Source organism: Doryrhamphus excisus, linkage group LG11 (genome assembly GCF_037039965.1).
Source record: "Doryrhamphus excisus strain RoL-2023G ecotype Guam linkage group LG11, RoL_Dexc_Guam_v1.1, whole genome shotgun sequence".
NCBI lineage: Eukaryota > Metazoa > Chordata > Actinopteri > Syngnathiformes > Syngnathidae > Doryrhamphus > Doryrhamphus excisus.
This window is the reverse complement of record NC_136367.1, coordinates 9,520,001-9,534,464: the sequence shown is the minus strand read 5'-3', so window position 1 is coordinate 9,534,464 and position 14,464 is coordinate 9,520,001. Positions and strand designations below refer to the sequence as shown.

General features: G+C 47.8%; 13 non-coding genes across 13 annotated transcripts; all 13 read right to left on the bottom strand.

Moving 5' to 3' along the window:
- Positions 1-1,076: 1,076 nt before the first annotated feature.
- trnas-aga (transfer RNA serine (anticodon AGA)) lies at positions 1,077-1,158 on the bottom strand. Its single transcript has one exon. It is a non-coding gene; the product is annotated as a tRNA-Ser (tRNA).
- An 820-nt stretch (positions 1,159-1,978) lies between these two features.
- On the bottom strand, positions 1,979-2,051 carry trnaf-gaa (transfer RNA phenylalanine (anticodon GAA)). The gene has a single exon. It is a non-coding gene; the product is annotated as a tRNA-Phe (tRNA).
- Positions 2,052-2,807: 756 nt separating this feature from the next.
- trnaf-gaa (transfer RNA phenylalanine (anticodon GAA)) lies at positions 2,808-2,880 on the bottom strand. Its single transcript has one exon. It is a non-coding gene; the product is annotated as a tRNA-Phe (tRNA).
- A 757-nt stretch (positions 2,881-3,637) lies between these two features.
- Positions 3,638-3,710, bottom strand: trnaf-gaa (transfer RNA phenylalanine (anticodon GAA)). Its single transcript has one exon. It is a non-coding gene; the product is annotated as a tRNA-Phe (tRNA).
- Positions 3,711-4,479: 769 nt separating this feature from the next.
- Positions 4,480-4,561, bottom strand: trnas-aga (transfer RNA serine (anticodon AGA)). Its single transcript has one exon. It is a non-coding gene; the product is annotated as a tRNA-Ser (tRNA).
- A 347-nt stretch (positions 4,562-4,908) lies between these two features.
- On the bottom strand, positions 4,909-4,981 carry trnaf-gaa (transfer RNA phenylalanine (anticodon GAA)). The gene has a single exon. It is a non-coding gene; the product is annotated as a tRNA-Phe (tRNA).
- A 1,702-nt stretch (positions 4,982-6,683) lies between these two features.
- Positions 6,684-6,765, bottom strand: trnas-aga (transfer RNA serine (anticodon AGA)). The gene has a single exon. It is a non-coding gene; the product is annotated as a tRNA-Ser (tRNA).
- Positions 6,766-7,128: 363 nt separating this feature from the next.
- On the bottom strand, positions 7,129-7,201 carry trnaf-gaa (transfer RNA phenylalanine (anticodon GAA)). The gene has a single exon. It is a non-coding gene; the product is annotated as a tRNA-Phe (tRNA).
- A 1,702-nt stretch (positions 7,202-8,903) lies between these two features.
- On the bottom strand, positions 8,904-8,985 carry trnas-aga (transfer RNA serine (anticodon AGA)). Its single transcript has one exon. It is a non-coding gene; the product is annotated as a tRNA-Ser (tRNA).
- Positions 8,986-9,911: 926 nt separating this feature from the next.
- On the bottom strand, positions 9,912-9,984 carry trnaf-gaa (transfer RNA phenylalanine (anticodon GAA)). Its single transcript has one exon. It is a non-coding gene; the product is annotated as a tRNA-Phe (tRNA).
- A 757-nt stretch (positions 9,985-10,741) lies between these two features.
- On the bottom strand, positions 10,742-10,814 carry trnaf-gaa (transfer RNA phenylalanine (anticodon GAA)). Its single transcript has one exon. It is a non-coding gene; the product is annotated as a tRNA-Phe (tRNA).
- Positions 10,815-12,516: 1,702 nt separating this feature from the next.
- trnas-aga (transfer RNA serine (anticodon AGA)) lies at positions 12,517-12,598 on the bottom strand. Its single transcript has one exon. It is a non-coding gene; the product is annotated as a tRNA-Ser (tRNA).
- Positions 12,599-12,961: 363 nt separating this feature from the next.
- Positions 12,962-13,034, bottom strand: trnaf-gaa (transfer RNA phenylalanine (anticodon GAA)). Its single transcript has one exon. It is a non-coding gene; the product is annotated as a tRNA-Phe (tRNA).
- Between the last annotated feature and the right edge of the window lie 1,430 nt (positions 13,035-14,464).

Here is a 14,464-nt window from a genome sequence, read left to right as displayed (position 1 = left end):
AAACCCCAATGGATTAGTTCATCGCCTTAACCACTCAGCCACAACAACTTGTCACAGAACTGGTCTAGTGTTCCGCGACCAGGACAAAAACCACATTGGACCTCTTGTAGCAGAGGTTCGACCAACAGTTGTACCCTTCTCTCCAGCACCCTGGAATAGACTTTCCCAGGGAGGCTGAGGAGTGTGTTGCTTTGTCCAGCTCCTTTTGAGTGTCCTCCATTGTCAGCGAACCTCACAAGGTCACAGTTTTTTCCTGAACAGGGCACCACTTTAGGTTGTGTGGATGATTGGTCTTCAGCGCCAGATTAAGACTCTTTTCTCTCAGAAGGCACTGATTGAAATCCCACAGCTGACATTTTCCTGGTCATGTCCATTGTCTTCGACTGGAATGATGTGGCAGCAAAGGACTGTCAGATTGTACAACACAGCTGAGCCCTTCAAGAAGAAGTCAGTGCTCATGAGAGTCAGAGTTCATGTGAGAAGGTCCTTTCAGCAAAGGCCAGGATTTGAACTTGTGAGTGGTATTGCAGCTCACGGTTTTGGGTGATCTCACATGAATTCCCATGAATCCCCTGACATGTTTTTGGTCTGATGACTTCCCCTGGGAAAGTCTATTCCAGGGTGCTGGGATCTCACATGAATTCCCATGAATCCCCTGACACGTTTTTGGTCTGATGACTTCCCATGGATCGCCACCATCAGTGATGTCTTGACACCAAGAGTGCCCCCAAAACTGTACGTTGTCGGCAGGATTTGATGTGCGGGGAAACCCCAATGGATTAGTTCATCGAGTCCTTTCAGCAAAGGCCTTCTCAAACTATTTGCCAAGTCAGGACGTAAAGAGGGACTGTGCTGAAACCCGGGACCTTTAGATCTTCAGTCTAATGCTCTCCCAACTGAGCTATTTCAGCTGCGAAGGTGGTTCTCTGCTTTTTCCATCTCTATTGTAACAGGTGTCCTTACACCATGACTGAAAAGGATTTAATTGATTCCCTGACATGTTTTTGGTCTGAGGATTTGCCATGGATCGCCACCGTCAGTGAAGTCTTGGCACCACGAGTGGCCCCAAAACTGCACTTTGTCGGCAGGATTTGAACCTGCGCGGGGAACCCCCAATGGATTTCTAGTCCACCGCCTTAACCACTCGGCCACAACAACTTGCAAAGAACCGTACCGATTATACCGTTATTTTTCAGTTGAAATGCAAGGGACCTTCAGTCAGCAACCATGAAGATCCAGGCAATTTCCTAACCACTCGGCCACAACAAATTGTCACAGATGCAGAACCTCACAGATTCTGCCGTTGTATATCAGTCGAAATGCAATGGAAAGTGTTTGCCAATTTTATGAGCAACCATGAGACTTGACAACTTGTGAGTGGTATTGCAGCTCACGGTTTTGGGGGATCTCACATGAATTCCCATGAATCCCCTGACACGTTTTCGGTCTGATGACTCCCCATGCATCGCCACCATCAGTGATGTCTTGACACCAAGAGTGCCCCCAAAACTGTATGTTGTCGGCAGGATTTGATGCACGGGGAAACCCCAATGGATTAGTTCATCGCCTTAACCACTCAGCCACAACAACTTGTCACAGAACTGGTCTAGTGTTCCGCGACCAGGACAAAAACCACATTGGACCTCTTGTAGCAGAGGTTCGACCAACAGTTGTACCCTTCTCTCCAGCACCCTGGAATAGACTTTCCCAGGGAGGCTGATGAGTGTGTTGCAGCGCCAGATTAAGACTCTTTTCTCTCAGAAGGCACTGCTTGAAATCCCACAGCTGGCATTTTCCTGGTCATGTCCATTGTCCTCGATGGGAATGATGTGGCAGCAAAGGACTGTCAGATTGTACAACACAGCTGAGCCCTTCAAAAAGAAGTCAGTGCTCATGAAAGTCGGAGTTCATGTGAGAAGGTCCTTTCAGGAAAGGCCTTCTCAGACTATTAGCCAAGTCAGGACGTAAAGAGGGACTGTGCTGAAACCCGGGATTGAACCAGGGACCTTTAGATCTTCAGTCTAACGCTCTCCCAACTGAGCTATTTCAGCTGCGAAGGTGGTTCTCTCCTTTTTCGAGTGCAGGCAATTTCACCTAGATCTCTATTGTAACAGGCGTCCTTATACCATGACTGAAAAGGATTTAATTGATTCCCTGACATGTTTTTGGTCTGATGACTTCCCATGGATCGCCACCATCAGTGATGTCTTGACACCAAGAGTGCCCCCAAAACTGTACGTTGTCGGCAGTATTTGATGCACGGGGAAACCCCAATGGATTAGTTCATCGCCTTAACCACTCATCCACAGCAACTTGTAACAGAGCTGGTCTAGTGTTCCGCGACCAGGACAAAAACCACATTGGACCTCTTGTAGCAGAGGTTCGACCAACAGTTGTACCCTTCTCTCCAGCACCCTGGAATAGACTTTCCCAGGGAGGCTGATGAGTGTGTTGCTTTGTCCAGCTCCTTTTGAGTGTCCTCCATTGTCAGCGAACCTCACAAGGTCACAGTTTTTTCCTGAACAGGGCACCACTTTAGGTTGTGTGGATGATTGGTCTTCAGCGCCAGATTAAGACTCTTTTCTCTCAGAAGGCACTGCTTGAAATCCCACAGCTGGCATTTTCCTGTTCATGTCCATTGTCCTCGATGGGAATGATGTGGCAGCAAAGGACTGTCAGATTGTACAACACAGCTGAGCCCTTCAAAAAGAAGTCAGTGCTCATGAAAGTCGGAGTTCATGTGAGAAGGTCCTTTCAGCAAAGGCCTTCTCAGACTATTTGCCAAGTCAGGATGTAAAGAGGGACTGTGCTGAAACCCGGGATTGAACCAGGGACCTTTAGATCTTCAGTCTAACGCTCTCCCAACTGAGCTATTTCAGCTGCAAAGATGGTTCTCTGCTTTTTCTAGTGCAGGCAACTTCACCTAGATCTCTATTGTAACAGGCGTCCTTACACCATGACTGAAAAGGATTTAATGGATTCCCTGACATGTTTTTGGTCTGATGACTTCCCATGGATCGCCACCATCAGTGATGTCTTGACACCAAGAGTGCCCCCAAAACTGTACGTTGTCGGCAGTATTTGATGCACGGGGAAACCCCAATGGATTAGTTCATCGCCTTAACCACTCATCCACAACAACTTGTAACAGAGCTGGTCTAGTGTTCCGCGACCAGGACAAAAACCACATTGGACCTCTTGTAGCAGAGGTTCGACCAACTGTTGTACCCTTCTCTCCAGCACCCTGGAATAGACTTTCCCAGGGAGGCTGAGGAGTGTGTTGCTTTGTCCGGCTCCTTTTGAGTGTCCGCTGTTGTCAGCAAACCTCACAAGGTCACAGTTTTTTTCCTGAACAGGGCACCACTTTAGGTTGTGTGGATGATTGGTCTTCAGCGCCAGATTAAGACTCTTTTCTCTCAGAAGGCACTGCTTGAAATCCCACAGCTGGCATTTTCCTGGTCATGTCCATTGTCCTCGATGGGAATGATGTGGCAGCAAAGGACTGTCAGATTGTACAACACAGCTGAGCCCTTCAAAAAGAAGTCAGTGCTCATGAAAGTCGGAGTTCATGTGAGAAGGTCCTTTCAGCAAAGGCCTTCTCAGACTATTTGCCAAGTCAGGATGTAAAGAGGGACTGTGCTGAAACCCGGGATTGAACCAGGGACCTTTAGATCTTCAGTCTAACGCTCTCCCAACTGAGCTATTTCAGCTGCAAAGATGGTTCTCTGCTTTTTCTAGTGCAGGCAACTTCACCTAGATCTCTATTGTAACAGGCGTCCTTACACCATGACTGAAAAGGATTTAATGGATTCCCTGACATGTTTTTGGTCTGATGACTTCCCATGGATCGCCACCATCAGTGATGTCTTGACACCAAGAGTGCCCCCAAAACTGTACGTTGTCGGCAGTATTTGATGCACGGGGAAACCCCAATGGATTAGTTCATCGCCTTAACCACTCATCCACAACAACTTGCAACAGAGCTGGTCTAGTGTTCCGCGACCAGGACAAAAACCACATTGGACCTCTTGTAGCAGAGGTTCGACCAACTGTTGTACCCTTCTCTCCAGCACCCTGGAATAGACTTTCCCAGGGAGGCTGAGGAGTGTGTTGCTTTGTCCGGCTCCTTTTGAGTGTCCGCTGTTGTCAGCAAACCTCACAAGGTCACAGTTTTTTTCCTGATCAGGGCACCACTTTAGGTTGTGTGGATGATTGGTCTTCAGCGCCAGATTAAGACTCTTTTCTCTCAGAAGGCACTGAACCAGGGACCTTTAGATCTTCAGTCTAACGCTCTCCCAACTGAGCTATTTCAGCTGTGAAGGTGGTTCTCTGCTTTTTCCATCTCTAGTGTAACAGGTGTCCTTACACCATGACTGAAAAGGATTTAATTGATTCCCTGACATGTTTTTGGTCTGAGGATTTGCCATGGATCGCCACCGTCAGTGAAGTCTTGGCACCACGAGTGGCCCCAAAACTGCACGTTGTCGGCAGGATTTGAACCTGCGCGGGGAACCCCCAATGGATTTCTAGTCCATCGCCTTAACCACTCGGCCACAACAACTTGCAAAGAACCGTACCGATTATACCGTTATTTTTCAGTTGAAATGCAAGGGACCTTCAGTCAGCAACCATGAAGATCCAGGCAATTTCCTAACCACTCAGCCACAACAAATTGTCACAGATTCTGCCGTTGTATATCAGTCGAAATGCAATGGAAAGTGTTTGCCAATTTTATGAGCAACCATGAGACTTGACAACTTGTGAGTGGTATTGCAGCTCACGGTTTTGGGGGATCTCACATGAATTCCCATGAATCCCCTGACAAGTTTTCGGTCTGATGACTGAGAAGGTCCTTTCAGCAATGGCCTTCTCAGACTATTTGCCAAGTCAGGATGTAAAGAGGGACTATGCTGAAACCCGGGATTGAACCAGGGACCTTTAGATCTTCAGTCTAACGCTCTCCCAACTGAGCTATTTCAGCTGCGAAGGTGGTTCTCTGCTTTTTCCAGTGCAGGCAATTTCACCTAGATCTCTATTGTAACAGGCGTCCTTACACCATGACTGAAAAGGATTTAATGGATTCCCTGACATGTTTTTGGTCTGATGACTTCCCATGGATCGCCACCATCAGTGATGTCTTGACACCAAGAGTGCCCCCAAAACTGTACGTTGTCGGCAGTATTTGATGCACGGGGAAACCCCAATGGATTAGTTCATCGCCTTAACCACTCATCCACAACAACTTGTAACAGAGCTGGTCTAGTGTTCCGCGACCAGTACAAAAACCACATTGGACCTCTTGTAGCAGAGGTTCGACCAACTGTTGTACCCTTCTCTCCAGCACCCTGGAATAGACTTTCCCAGGGAGGCTGAGGAGTGTGTTGCTTTGTCCGGCTCCTTTTGAGTGTCCGCTGTTGTCAGCGAACCTCACAAGGTCACAGTTTTTTTCCTGATCAGGGCACCACTTTAGGTTGTGTGGATGATTGGTCTTCAGCGCCAGATTAAGACTCTTTTCTCTCAGAAGGCACTGCTTGAAATCCCACAGCTGGCATTTTCCTGGTCATGTCCATTGTCTTCGACTGGAATGATGTGGCAGCAAAGGACTGTCAGATTGTACAACACAGCTGAGCCCTTCAAGAAGAAGTCAGTGCTCATGAGAGTCAGAGTTCATGTGAGAAGGTCCTTTCAGCAAAGGCCAGGATTTGAACTTGTGAGTGGTATTGCAGCTCACGGTTTTGGGTGATCTCACATGAATTCCCATGAATCCCCTGACATGTTTTTGGTCTGATGACTTCCCCTGGGAAAGTCTATTCCAGGGTGCTGGGATCTCACATGAATTCCCATGAATCCCCTGACACGTTTTTGGTCTGATGACTTCCCATGGATCGCCACCATCAGTGATGTCTTGACACCAAGAGTGCCCCCAAAACTGTACGTTGTCGGCAGGATTTGATGTGCGGGGAAACCCCAATGGATTAGTTCATCGCCTTAACCACTCGGCAACAACAACTTGTCACAGAGCTGGTCTAGTGTTCCGCGACCAGGACGAAAACCACATTGGACCTCTTGTAGCAGAGTTTCGACCAACAGTTGTACACTTCTCTCCAGCACCATGGAATATACTTTCCCAGGGAGCCTTTAACCACTCGGCCACAACAACTTGTCACAGAGAAGGTCTAGTGACTTTAGGTTGTGTGGATGATTGGTCTTCAGCGCCAGATTAAGACTCTTTTCTCTCAGAAGGCACTGCTTGAAATCCCACAGCTGGCATTTTCCTGGTCATGTCCATTGTCTTCGACTGGAATGATGTGGCAGCAAAGGACTGTCAGATTGTACAACACAGCTGAGCCCTTCAAGAAGAAGTCAGTGCTCATGAGAGTCAGAGTTCATGTGAGAAGGTCCTTTCAGCAAAGGCCTTCTCAAACTATTTGCCAAGTCAGGACGTAAAGAGGGACTGTGCTGAAACCCGGGACCTTTAGATCTTCAGTCTAATGCTCTCCCAACTGAGCTATTTCAGCTGCGAAGGTGGTTCTCTGCTTTTTCCATCTCTATTGTAACAGGTGTCCTTACACCATGACTGAAAAGGATTTAATTGATTCCCTGACATGTTTTTGGTCTGAGGATTTGCCATGGATCGCCACCGTCAGTGAAGTCTTGGCACCACGAGTGGCCCCAAAACCGCACATTGTCGGCAGGATTTGAACCTGCGCGGGGAACCCCCAATGGATTTCTAGTCCATCGCCTTAACCACTCGGCCACAACAACTTGCAAAGAACCGTACCGATGATACCGTTATTTTTCAGTTGAAATGCAAGGGACCTTCAGTCAGCAACCATGAAGATCCAGGCAATTTCCTAACCACTCGGCCACAACAAATTGTCACAGATGCAGAACCTCACAGATTCTGCCGTTGTATATCAGTCGAAATGCAATGGAAAGTGTTTGCCAATTTTATGAGCAACCATGAGACTTGACAACTTGTGAGTGGTATTGCAGCTCACGGTTTTGGGGGATCTCACATGAATTCCCATGAATCCCCTGACAAGTTTTCGGTCTGATGACTGAGAAGGTCCTTTCAGCAATGGCCTTCTCAGACTATTTGCCAAGTCAGGATGTAAAGAGGGACTATGCTGAAACCCGGGATTGAACCAGGGACCTTTAGATCTTCAGTCTAACGCTCTCCCAACTGAGCTATTTCAGCTGCGAAGGTGGTTCTCTGCTTTTTCCAGTGCAGGCAATTTCACCTAGATCTCTATTGTAACAGGCGTCCTTACACCATGACTGAAAAGGATTTAATGGATTCCCTGACATGTTTTTGGTCTGATGACTTCCCATGGATCGCCACCATCAGTGATGTCTTGACACCAAGAGTGCCCCCAAAACTGTACGTTGTCGGCAGTATTTGATGCACGGGGAAACCCCAATGGATTAGTTCATCGCCTTAACCACTCATCCACAACAACTTGTAACAGAGCTGGTCTAGTGTTCCGCGACCAGTACAAAAACCACATTGGACCTCTTGTAGCAGAGGTTCGACCAACTGTTGTACCCTTCTCTCCAGCACCCTGGAATAGACTTTCCCAGGGAGGCTGAGGAGTGTGTTGCTTTGTCCGGCTCCTTTTGAGTGTCCGCTGTTGTCAGCGAACCTCACAAGGTCACAGTTTTTTTCCTGATCAGGGCACCACTTTAGGTTGTGTGGATGATTGGTCTTCAGCGCCAGATTAAGACTCTTTTCTCTCAGAAGGCACTGCTTGAAATCCCACAGCTGGCATTTTCCTGGTCATGTCCATTGTCTTCGACTGGAATGATGTGGCAGCAAAGGACTGTCAGATTGTACAACACAGCTGAGCCCTTCAAGAAGAAGTCAGTGCTCATGAGAGTCAGAGTTCATGTGAGAAGGTCCTTTCAGCAAAGGCCAGGATTTGAACTTGTGAGTGGTATTGCAGCTCACGGTTTTGGGTGATCTCACATGAATTCCCATGAATCCCCTGACATGTTTTTGGTCTGATGACTTCCCCTGGGAAAGTCTATTCCAGGGTGCTGGGATCTCACATGAATTCCCATGAATCCCCTGACACGTTTTTGGTCTGATGACTTCCCATGGATCGCCACCATCAGTGATGTCTTGACACCAAGACTGCCCCCAAAACTGTACGTTGTCGGCAGGATTTGATGTGCGGGGAAACCCCAATGGATTAGTTCATCGCCTTAACCACTCGGCAACAACAACTTGTCACAGAGCTGGTCTAGTGTTCCGCGACCAGGACGAAAACCACATTGGACCTCTTGTAGCAGAGTTTCGACCAACAGTTGTACACTTCTCTCCAGCACCATGGAATATACTTTCCCAGGGAGCCTTTAACCACTCGGCCACAACAACTTGTCACAGAGAAGGTCTAGTGACTTTAGGTTGTGTGGATGATTGGTCTTCAGCGCCAGATTAAGACTCTTTTCTCTCAGAAGGCACTGCTTGAAATCCCACAGCTGGCATTTTCCTGGTCATGTCCATTGTCTTCGACTGGAATGATGTGGCAGCAAAGGACTGTCAGATTGTACAACACAGCTGAGCCCTTCAAGAAGAAGTCAGTGCTCATGAGAGTCAGAGTTCATGTGAGAAGGTCCTTTCAGCAAAGGCCTTCTCAAACTATTTGCCAAGTCAGGACGTAAAGAGGGACTGTGCTGAAACCCGGGACCTTTAGATCTTCAGTCTAATGCTCTCCCAACTGAGCTATTTCAGCTGCGAAGGTGGTTCTCTGCTTTTTCCATCTCTATTGTAACAGGTGTCCTTACACCATGACTGAAAAGGATTTAATTGATTCCCTGACATGTTTTTGGTCTGAGGATTTGCCATGGATCGCCACCGTCAGTGAAGTCTTGGCACCACGAGTGGCCCCAAAACCGCACATTGTCGGCAGGATTTGAACCTGCGCGGGGAACCCCCAATGGATTTCTAGTCCATCGCCTTAACCACTCGGCCACAACAACTTGCAAAGAACCGTACCGATTATACCGTTATTTTTCAGTTGAAATGCAAGGGACCTTCAGTCAGCAACCATGAAGATCCAGGCAATTTCCTAACCACTCGGCCACAACAAATTGTCACAGATGCAGAACCTCACAGATTCTGCCGTTGTATATCAGTCGAAATGCAATGGAAAGTGTTTGCCAATTTTATGAGCAACCATGAGACTTGACAACTTGTGAGTGGTATTGCAGCTCACGGTTTTGGGGGATCTCACATGAATTCCCATGAATCCCCTGACACGTTTTCGGTCTGATGACTCCCCATGCATCGCCACCATCAGTGATGTCTTGACACCAAGAGTGCCCCCAAAACTGTATGTTGTCGGCAGGATTTGATGCACGGGGAAACCCCAATGGATTAGTTCATCGCCTTAACCACTCAGCCACAACAACTTGTCACAGAGCTGGTCTAGTGTTCCGCGACCAGGACAAAAACCACATTGGACCTCTTGTAGCAGAGGTTCGACCAACAGTTGTACCCTTCTCTCCAGCACCCTGGAATAGACTTTCCCAGGGATGCTGAGGAGTGTGTTGCTTTGTCCAGCTCCTTTTGAGTGTCCTCCATTGTCAGCGAACCTCACAAGGTCACAGTTTTTTCCTGAACAGGGCACCACTTTAGGTTGTGTGGATGATTGGTCTTCAGCGCCAGATTAAGACTCTTTTCTCTCAGAAGGCACTGCTTGAAATCCCACAGCTGGCATTTTCCTGGTCATGTCCATTGTCCTCGATGGGAATGATGTGGCAGCAAAGGACTGTCAGATTGTACAACACAGCTGAGCCCTTCAAAAAGAAGTCAGTGCTCATGAAAGTCGGAGTTCATGTGAGAAGGTCCTTTCAGCAAAGGCCTTCTCAGACTATTTGCCAAGTCAGGATGTAAAGAGGGACTGTGCTGAAACCCGGGATTGAACCAGGGACCTTTAGATCTTCAGTCTAACGCTCTCCCAACTGAGCTATTTCAGCTGCAAAGATGGTTCTCTGCTTTTTCTAGTGCAGGCAACTTCACCTAGATCTCTATTGTAACAGGCGTCCTTACACCATGACTGAAAAGGATTTAATGGATTCCCTGACATGTTTTTGGTCTGATGACTTCCCATGGATCGCCACCATCAGTGATGTCTTGACACCAAGAGTGCCCCCAAAACTGTACGTTGTCGGCAGTATTTGATGCACGGGGAAACCCCAATGGATTAGTTCATCGCCTTAACCACTCATCCACAACAACTTGTAACAGAGCTGGTCTAGTGTTCCGCGACCAGGACAAAAACCACATTGGACCTCTTGTAGCAGAGGTTCGACCAACTGTTGTACCCTTCTCTCCAGCACCCTGGAATAGACTTTCCCAGGGAGGCTGAGGAGTGTGTTGCTTTGTCCGGCTCCTTTTGAGTGTCCGCTGTTGTCAGCAAACCTCACAAGGTCACAGTTTTTTTCCTGAACAGGGCACCACTTTAGGTTGTGTGGATGATTGGTCTTCAGCGCCAGATTAAGACTCTTTTCTCTCAGAAGGCACTGCTTGAAATCCCACAGCTGGCATTTTCCTGGTCATGTCCATTGTCCTCGATGGGAATGATGTGGCAGCAAAGGACTGTCAGATTGTACAACACAGCTGAGCCCTTCAAAAAGAAGTCAGTGCTCATGAAAGTCGGAGTTCATGTGAGAAGGTCCTTTCAGCAAAGGCCTTCTCAGACTATTTGCCAAGTCAGGATGTAAAGAGGGACTGTGCTGAAACCCGGGATTGAACCAGGGACCTTTAGATCTTCAGTCTAACGCTCTCCCAACTGAGCTATTTCAGCTGCAAAGATGGTTCTCTGCTTTTTCTAGTGCAGGCAACTTCACCTAGATCTCTATTGTAACAGGCGTCCTTACACCATGACTGAAAAGGATTTAATGGATTCCCTGACATGTTTTTGGTCTGATGACTTCCCATGGATCGCCACCATCAGTGATGTCTTGACACCAAGAGTGCCCCCAAAACTGTACGTTGTCGGCAGTATTTGATGCACGGGGAAACCCCAATGGATTAGTTCATCGCCTTAACCACTCATCCACAACAACTTGCAACAGAGCTGGTCTAGTGTTCCGCGACCAGGACAAAAACCACATTGGACCTCTTGTAGCAGAGGTTCGACCAACTGTTGTACCCTTCTCTCCAGCACCCTGGAATAGACTTTCCCAGGGAGGCTGAGGAGTGTGTTGCTTTGTCCGGCTCCTTTTGAGTGTCCGCTGTTGTCAGCAAACCTCACAAGGTCACAGTTTTTTTCCTGATCAGGGCACCACTTTAGGTTGTGTGGATGATTGGTCTTCAGCGCCAGATTAAGACTCTTTTCTCTCAGAAGGCACTGCTTGAAATCCCACAGCTGGCATTTTCCTGGTCATGTCCATTGTCTTCGACTGGAATGATGTGGCAGCAAAGGACTGTCAGATTGTACAACACAGCTGAGCCCTTCAAGAAGAAGTCAGTGCTCATGAGAGTCAGAGTTCATGTGAGAAGGTCCTTTCAGCAAAGGCCAGGATTTGAACTTGTGAGTGGTATTGCAGCTCACGGTTTTGGGTGATCTCACATGAATTCCCATGAATCCCCTGACATGTTTTTGGTCTGATGACTTCCCCTGGGAAAGTCTATTCCAGGGTGCTGGGATCTCACATGAATTCCCATGAATCCCCTGACACGTTTTTGGTCTGATGACTTCCCATGGATCGCCACCATCAGTGATGTCTTGACACCAAGAGTGCCCCCAAAACTGTACGTTGTCGGCAGGATTTGATGTGCGGGGAAACCCCAATGGATTAGTTCATCGCCTTAACCACTCGGCAACAACAACTTGTCACAGAGCTGGTCTAGTGTTCCGCGACCAGGACGAAAACCACATTGGACCTCTTGTAGCAGAGTTTCGACCAACAGTTGTACACTTCTCTCCAGCACCATGGAATATACTTTCCCAGGGAGCCTTTAACCACTCGGCCACAACAACTTGTCACAGAGAAGGTCTAGTGACTTTAGGTTGTGTGGATGATTGGTCTTCAGCGCCAGATTAAGACTCTTTTCTCTCAGAAGGCACTGCTTGAAATCCCACAGCTGGCATTTTCCTGGTCATGTCCATTGTCTTCGACTGGAATGATGTGGCAGCAAAGGACTGTCAGATTGTACAACACAGCTGAGCCCTTCAAGAAGAAGTCAGTGCTCATGAGAGTCAGAGTTCATGTGAGAAGGTCCTTTCAGCAAAGGCCTTCTCAAACTATTTGCCAAGTCAGGACGTAAAGAGGGACTGTGCTGAAACCCGGGACCTTTAGATCTTCAGTCTAATGCTCTCCCAACTGAGCTATTTCAGCTGCGAAGGTGGTTCTCTGCTTTTTCCATCTCTATTGTAACAGGTGTCCTTACACCATGACTGAAAAGGATTTAATTGATTCCCTGACATGTTTTTGGTCTGAGGATTTGCCATGGATCGCCACCGTCAGTGAAGTCTTGGCACCACGAGTGGCCCCAAAACCGCACATTGTCGGCAGGATTTGAACCTGCGCGGGGAACCCCCAATGGATTTCTAGTCCATCGCCTTAACCACTCGGCCACAACAACTTGCAAAGAACCGTACCGATGATACCGTTATTTTTCAGTTGAAATGCAAGGGACCTTCAGTCAGCAACCATGAAGATCCAGGCAATTTCCTAACCACTCGGCCACAACAAATTGTCACAGATGCAGAACCTCACAGATTCTGCCGTTGTATATCAGTCGAAATGCAATGGAAAGTGTTTGCCAATTTTATGAGCAACCATGAGACTTGACAACTTGTGAGTGGTATTGCAGCTCACGGTTTTGGGGGATCTCACATGAATTCCCATGAATCCCCTGACAAGTTTTCGGTCTGATGACTGAGAAGGTCCTTTCAGCAATGGCCTTCTCAGACTATTTGCCAAGTCAGGATGTAAAGAGGGACTATGCTGAAACCCGGGATTGAACCAGGGACCTTTAGATCTTCAGTCTAACGCTCTCCCAACTGAGCTATTTCAGCTGCGAAGGTGGTTCTCTGCTTTTTCCAGTGCAGGCAATTTCACCTAGATCTCTATTGTAACAGGCGTCCTTACACCATGACTGAAAAGGATTTAATGGATTCCCTGACATGTTTTTGGTCTGATGACTTCCCATGGATCGCCACCATCAGTGATGTCTTGACACCAAGAGTGCCCCCAAAACTGTACGTTGTCGGCAGTATTTGATGCACGGGGAAACCCCAATGGATTAGTTCATCGCCTTAACCACTCATCCACAACAACTTGTAACAGAGCTGGTCTAGTGTTCCGCGACCAGTACAAAAACCACATTGGACCTCTTGTAGCAGAGGTTCGACCAACTGTTGTACCCTTCTCTCCAGCACCCTGGAATAGACTTTCCCAGGGAGGCTGAGGAGTGTGTTGCTTTGTCCGGCTCCTTTTGAGTGTCCGCTGTTGTCAGCGAACCTCACAAGGTCACAGTTTTTTTCCTGATCAGGGCACCACTTTAGGTTGTGTGGATGATTGGTCTTCAGCGCCAGATTAAGACTCTTTTCTCTCAGAAGGCACTGCTTGAAATCCCACAGCTGGCATTTTCCTGGTCATGTCCATTGTCTTCGACTGGAATGATGTGGCAGCAAAGGACTGTCAGATTGTACAACACAGCTGAGCCCTTCAAGAAGAAGTCAGTGCTCATGAGAGTCAGAGTTCATGTGAGAAGGTCCTTTCAGCAAAGGCCAGGATTTGAACTTGTGAGTGGTATTGCAGCTCACGGTTTTGGGTGATCTCACATGAATTCCCATGAATCCCCTGACATGTTTTTGGTCTGATGACTTCCCCTGGGAAAGTCTATTCCAGGGTGCTGGGATCTCACATGAATTCCCATGAATCCCCTGACACGTTTTTGGTCTGATGACTTCCCATGGATCGCCACCATCAGTGATGTCTTGACACCAAGACTGCCCCCAAAACTGTACGTTGTCGGCAGGATTTGATGTGCGGGGAAACCCCAATGGATTAGTTCATCGCCTTAACCACTCGGCAACAACAACTTGTCACAGAGCTGGTCTAGTGTTCCGCGACCAGGACGAAAACCACATTGGACCTCTTGTAGCAGAGTTTCGACCAACAGTTGTACACTTCTCTCCAGCACCATGGAATATACTTTCCCAGGGAGCCTTTAACCACTCGGCCACAACAACTTGTCACAGAGAAGGTCTAGTGACTTTAGGTTGTGTGGATGATTGGTCTTCAGCGCCAGATTAAGACTCTTTTCTCTCAGAAGGCACTGCTTGAAATCCCACAGCTGGCATTTTCCTGGTCATGTCCATTGTCTTCGACTGGAATGATGTGGCAGCAAAGGACTGTCAGATTGTACAACACAGCTGAGCCCTTCAAGAAGAAGTCAGTGCTCATGAGAGTCAGAGTTCATGTGAGAAGGTCCTTTCAGCAA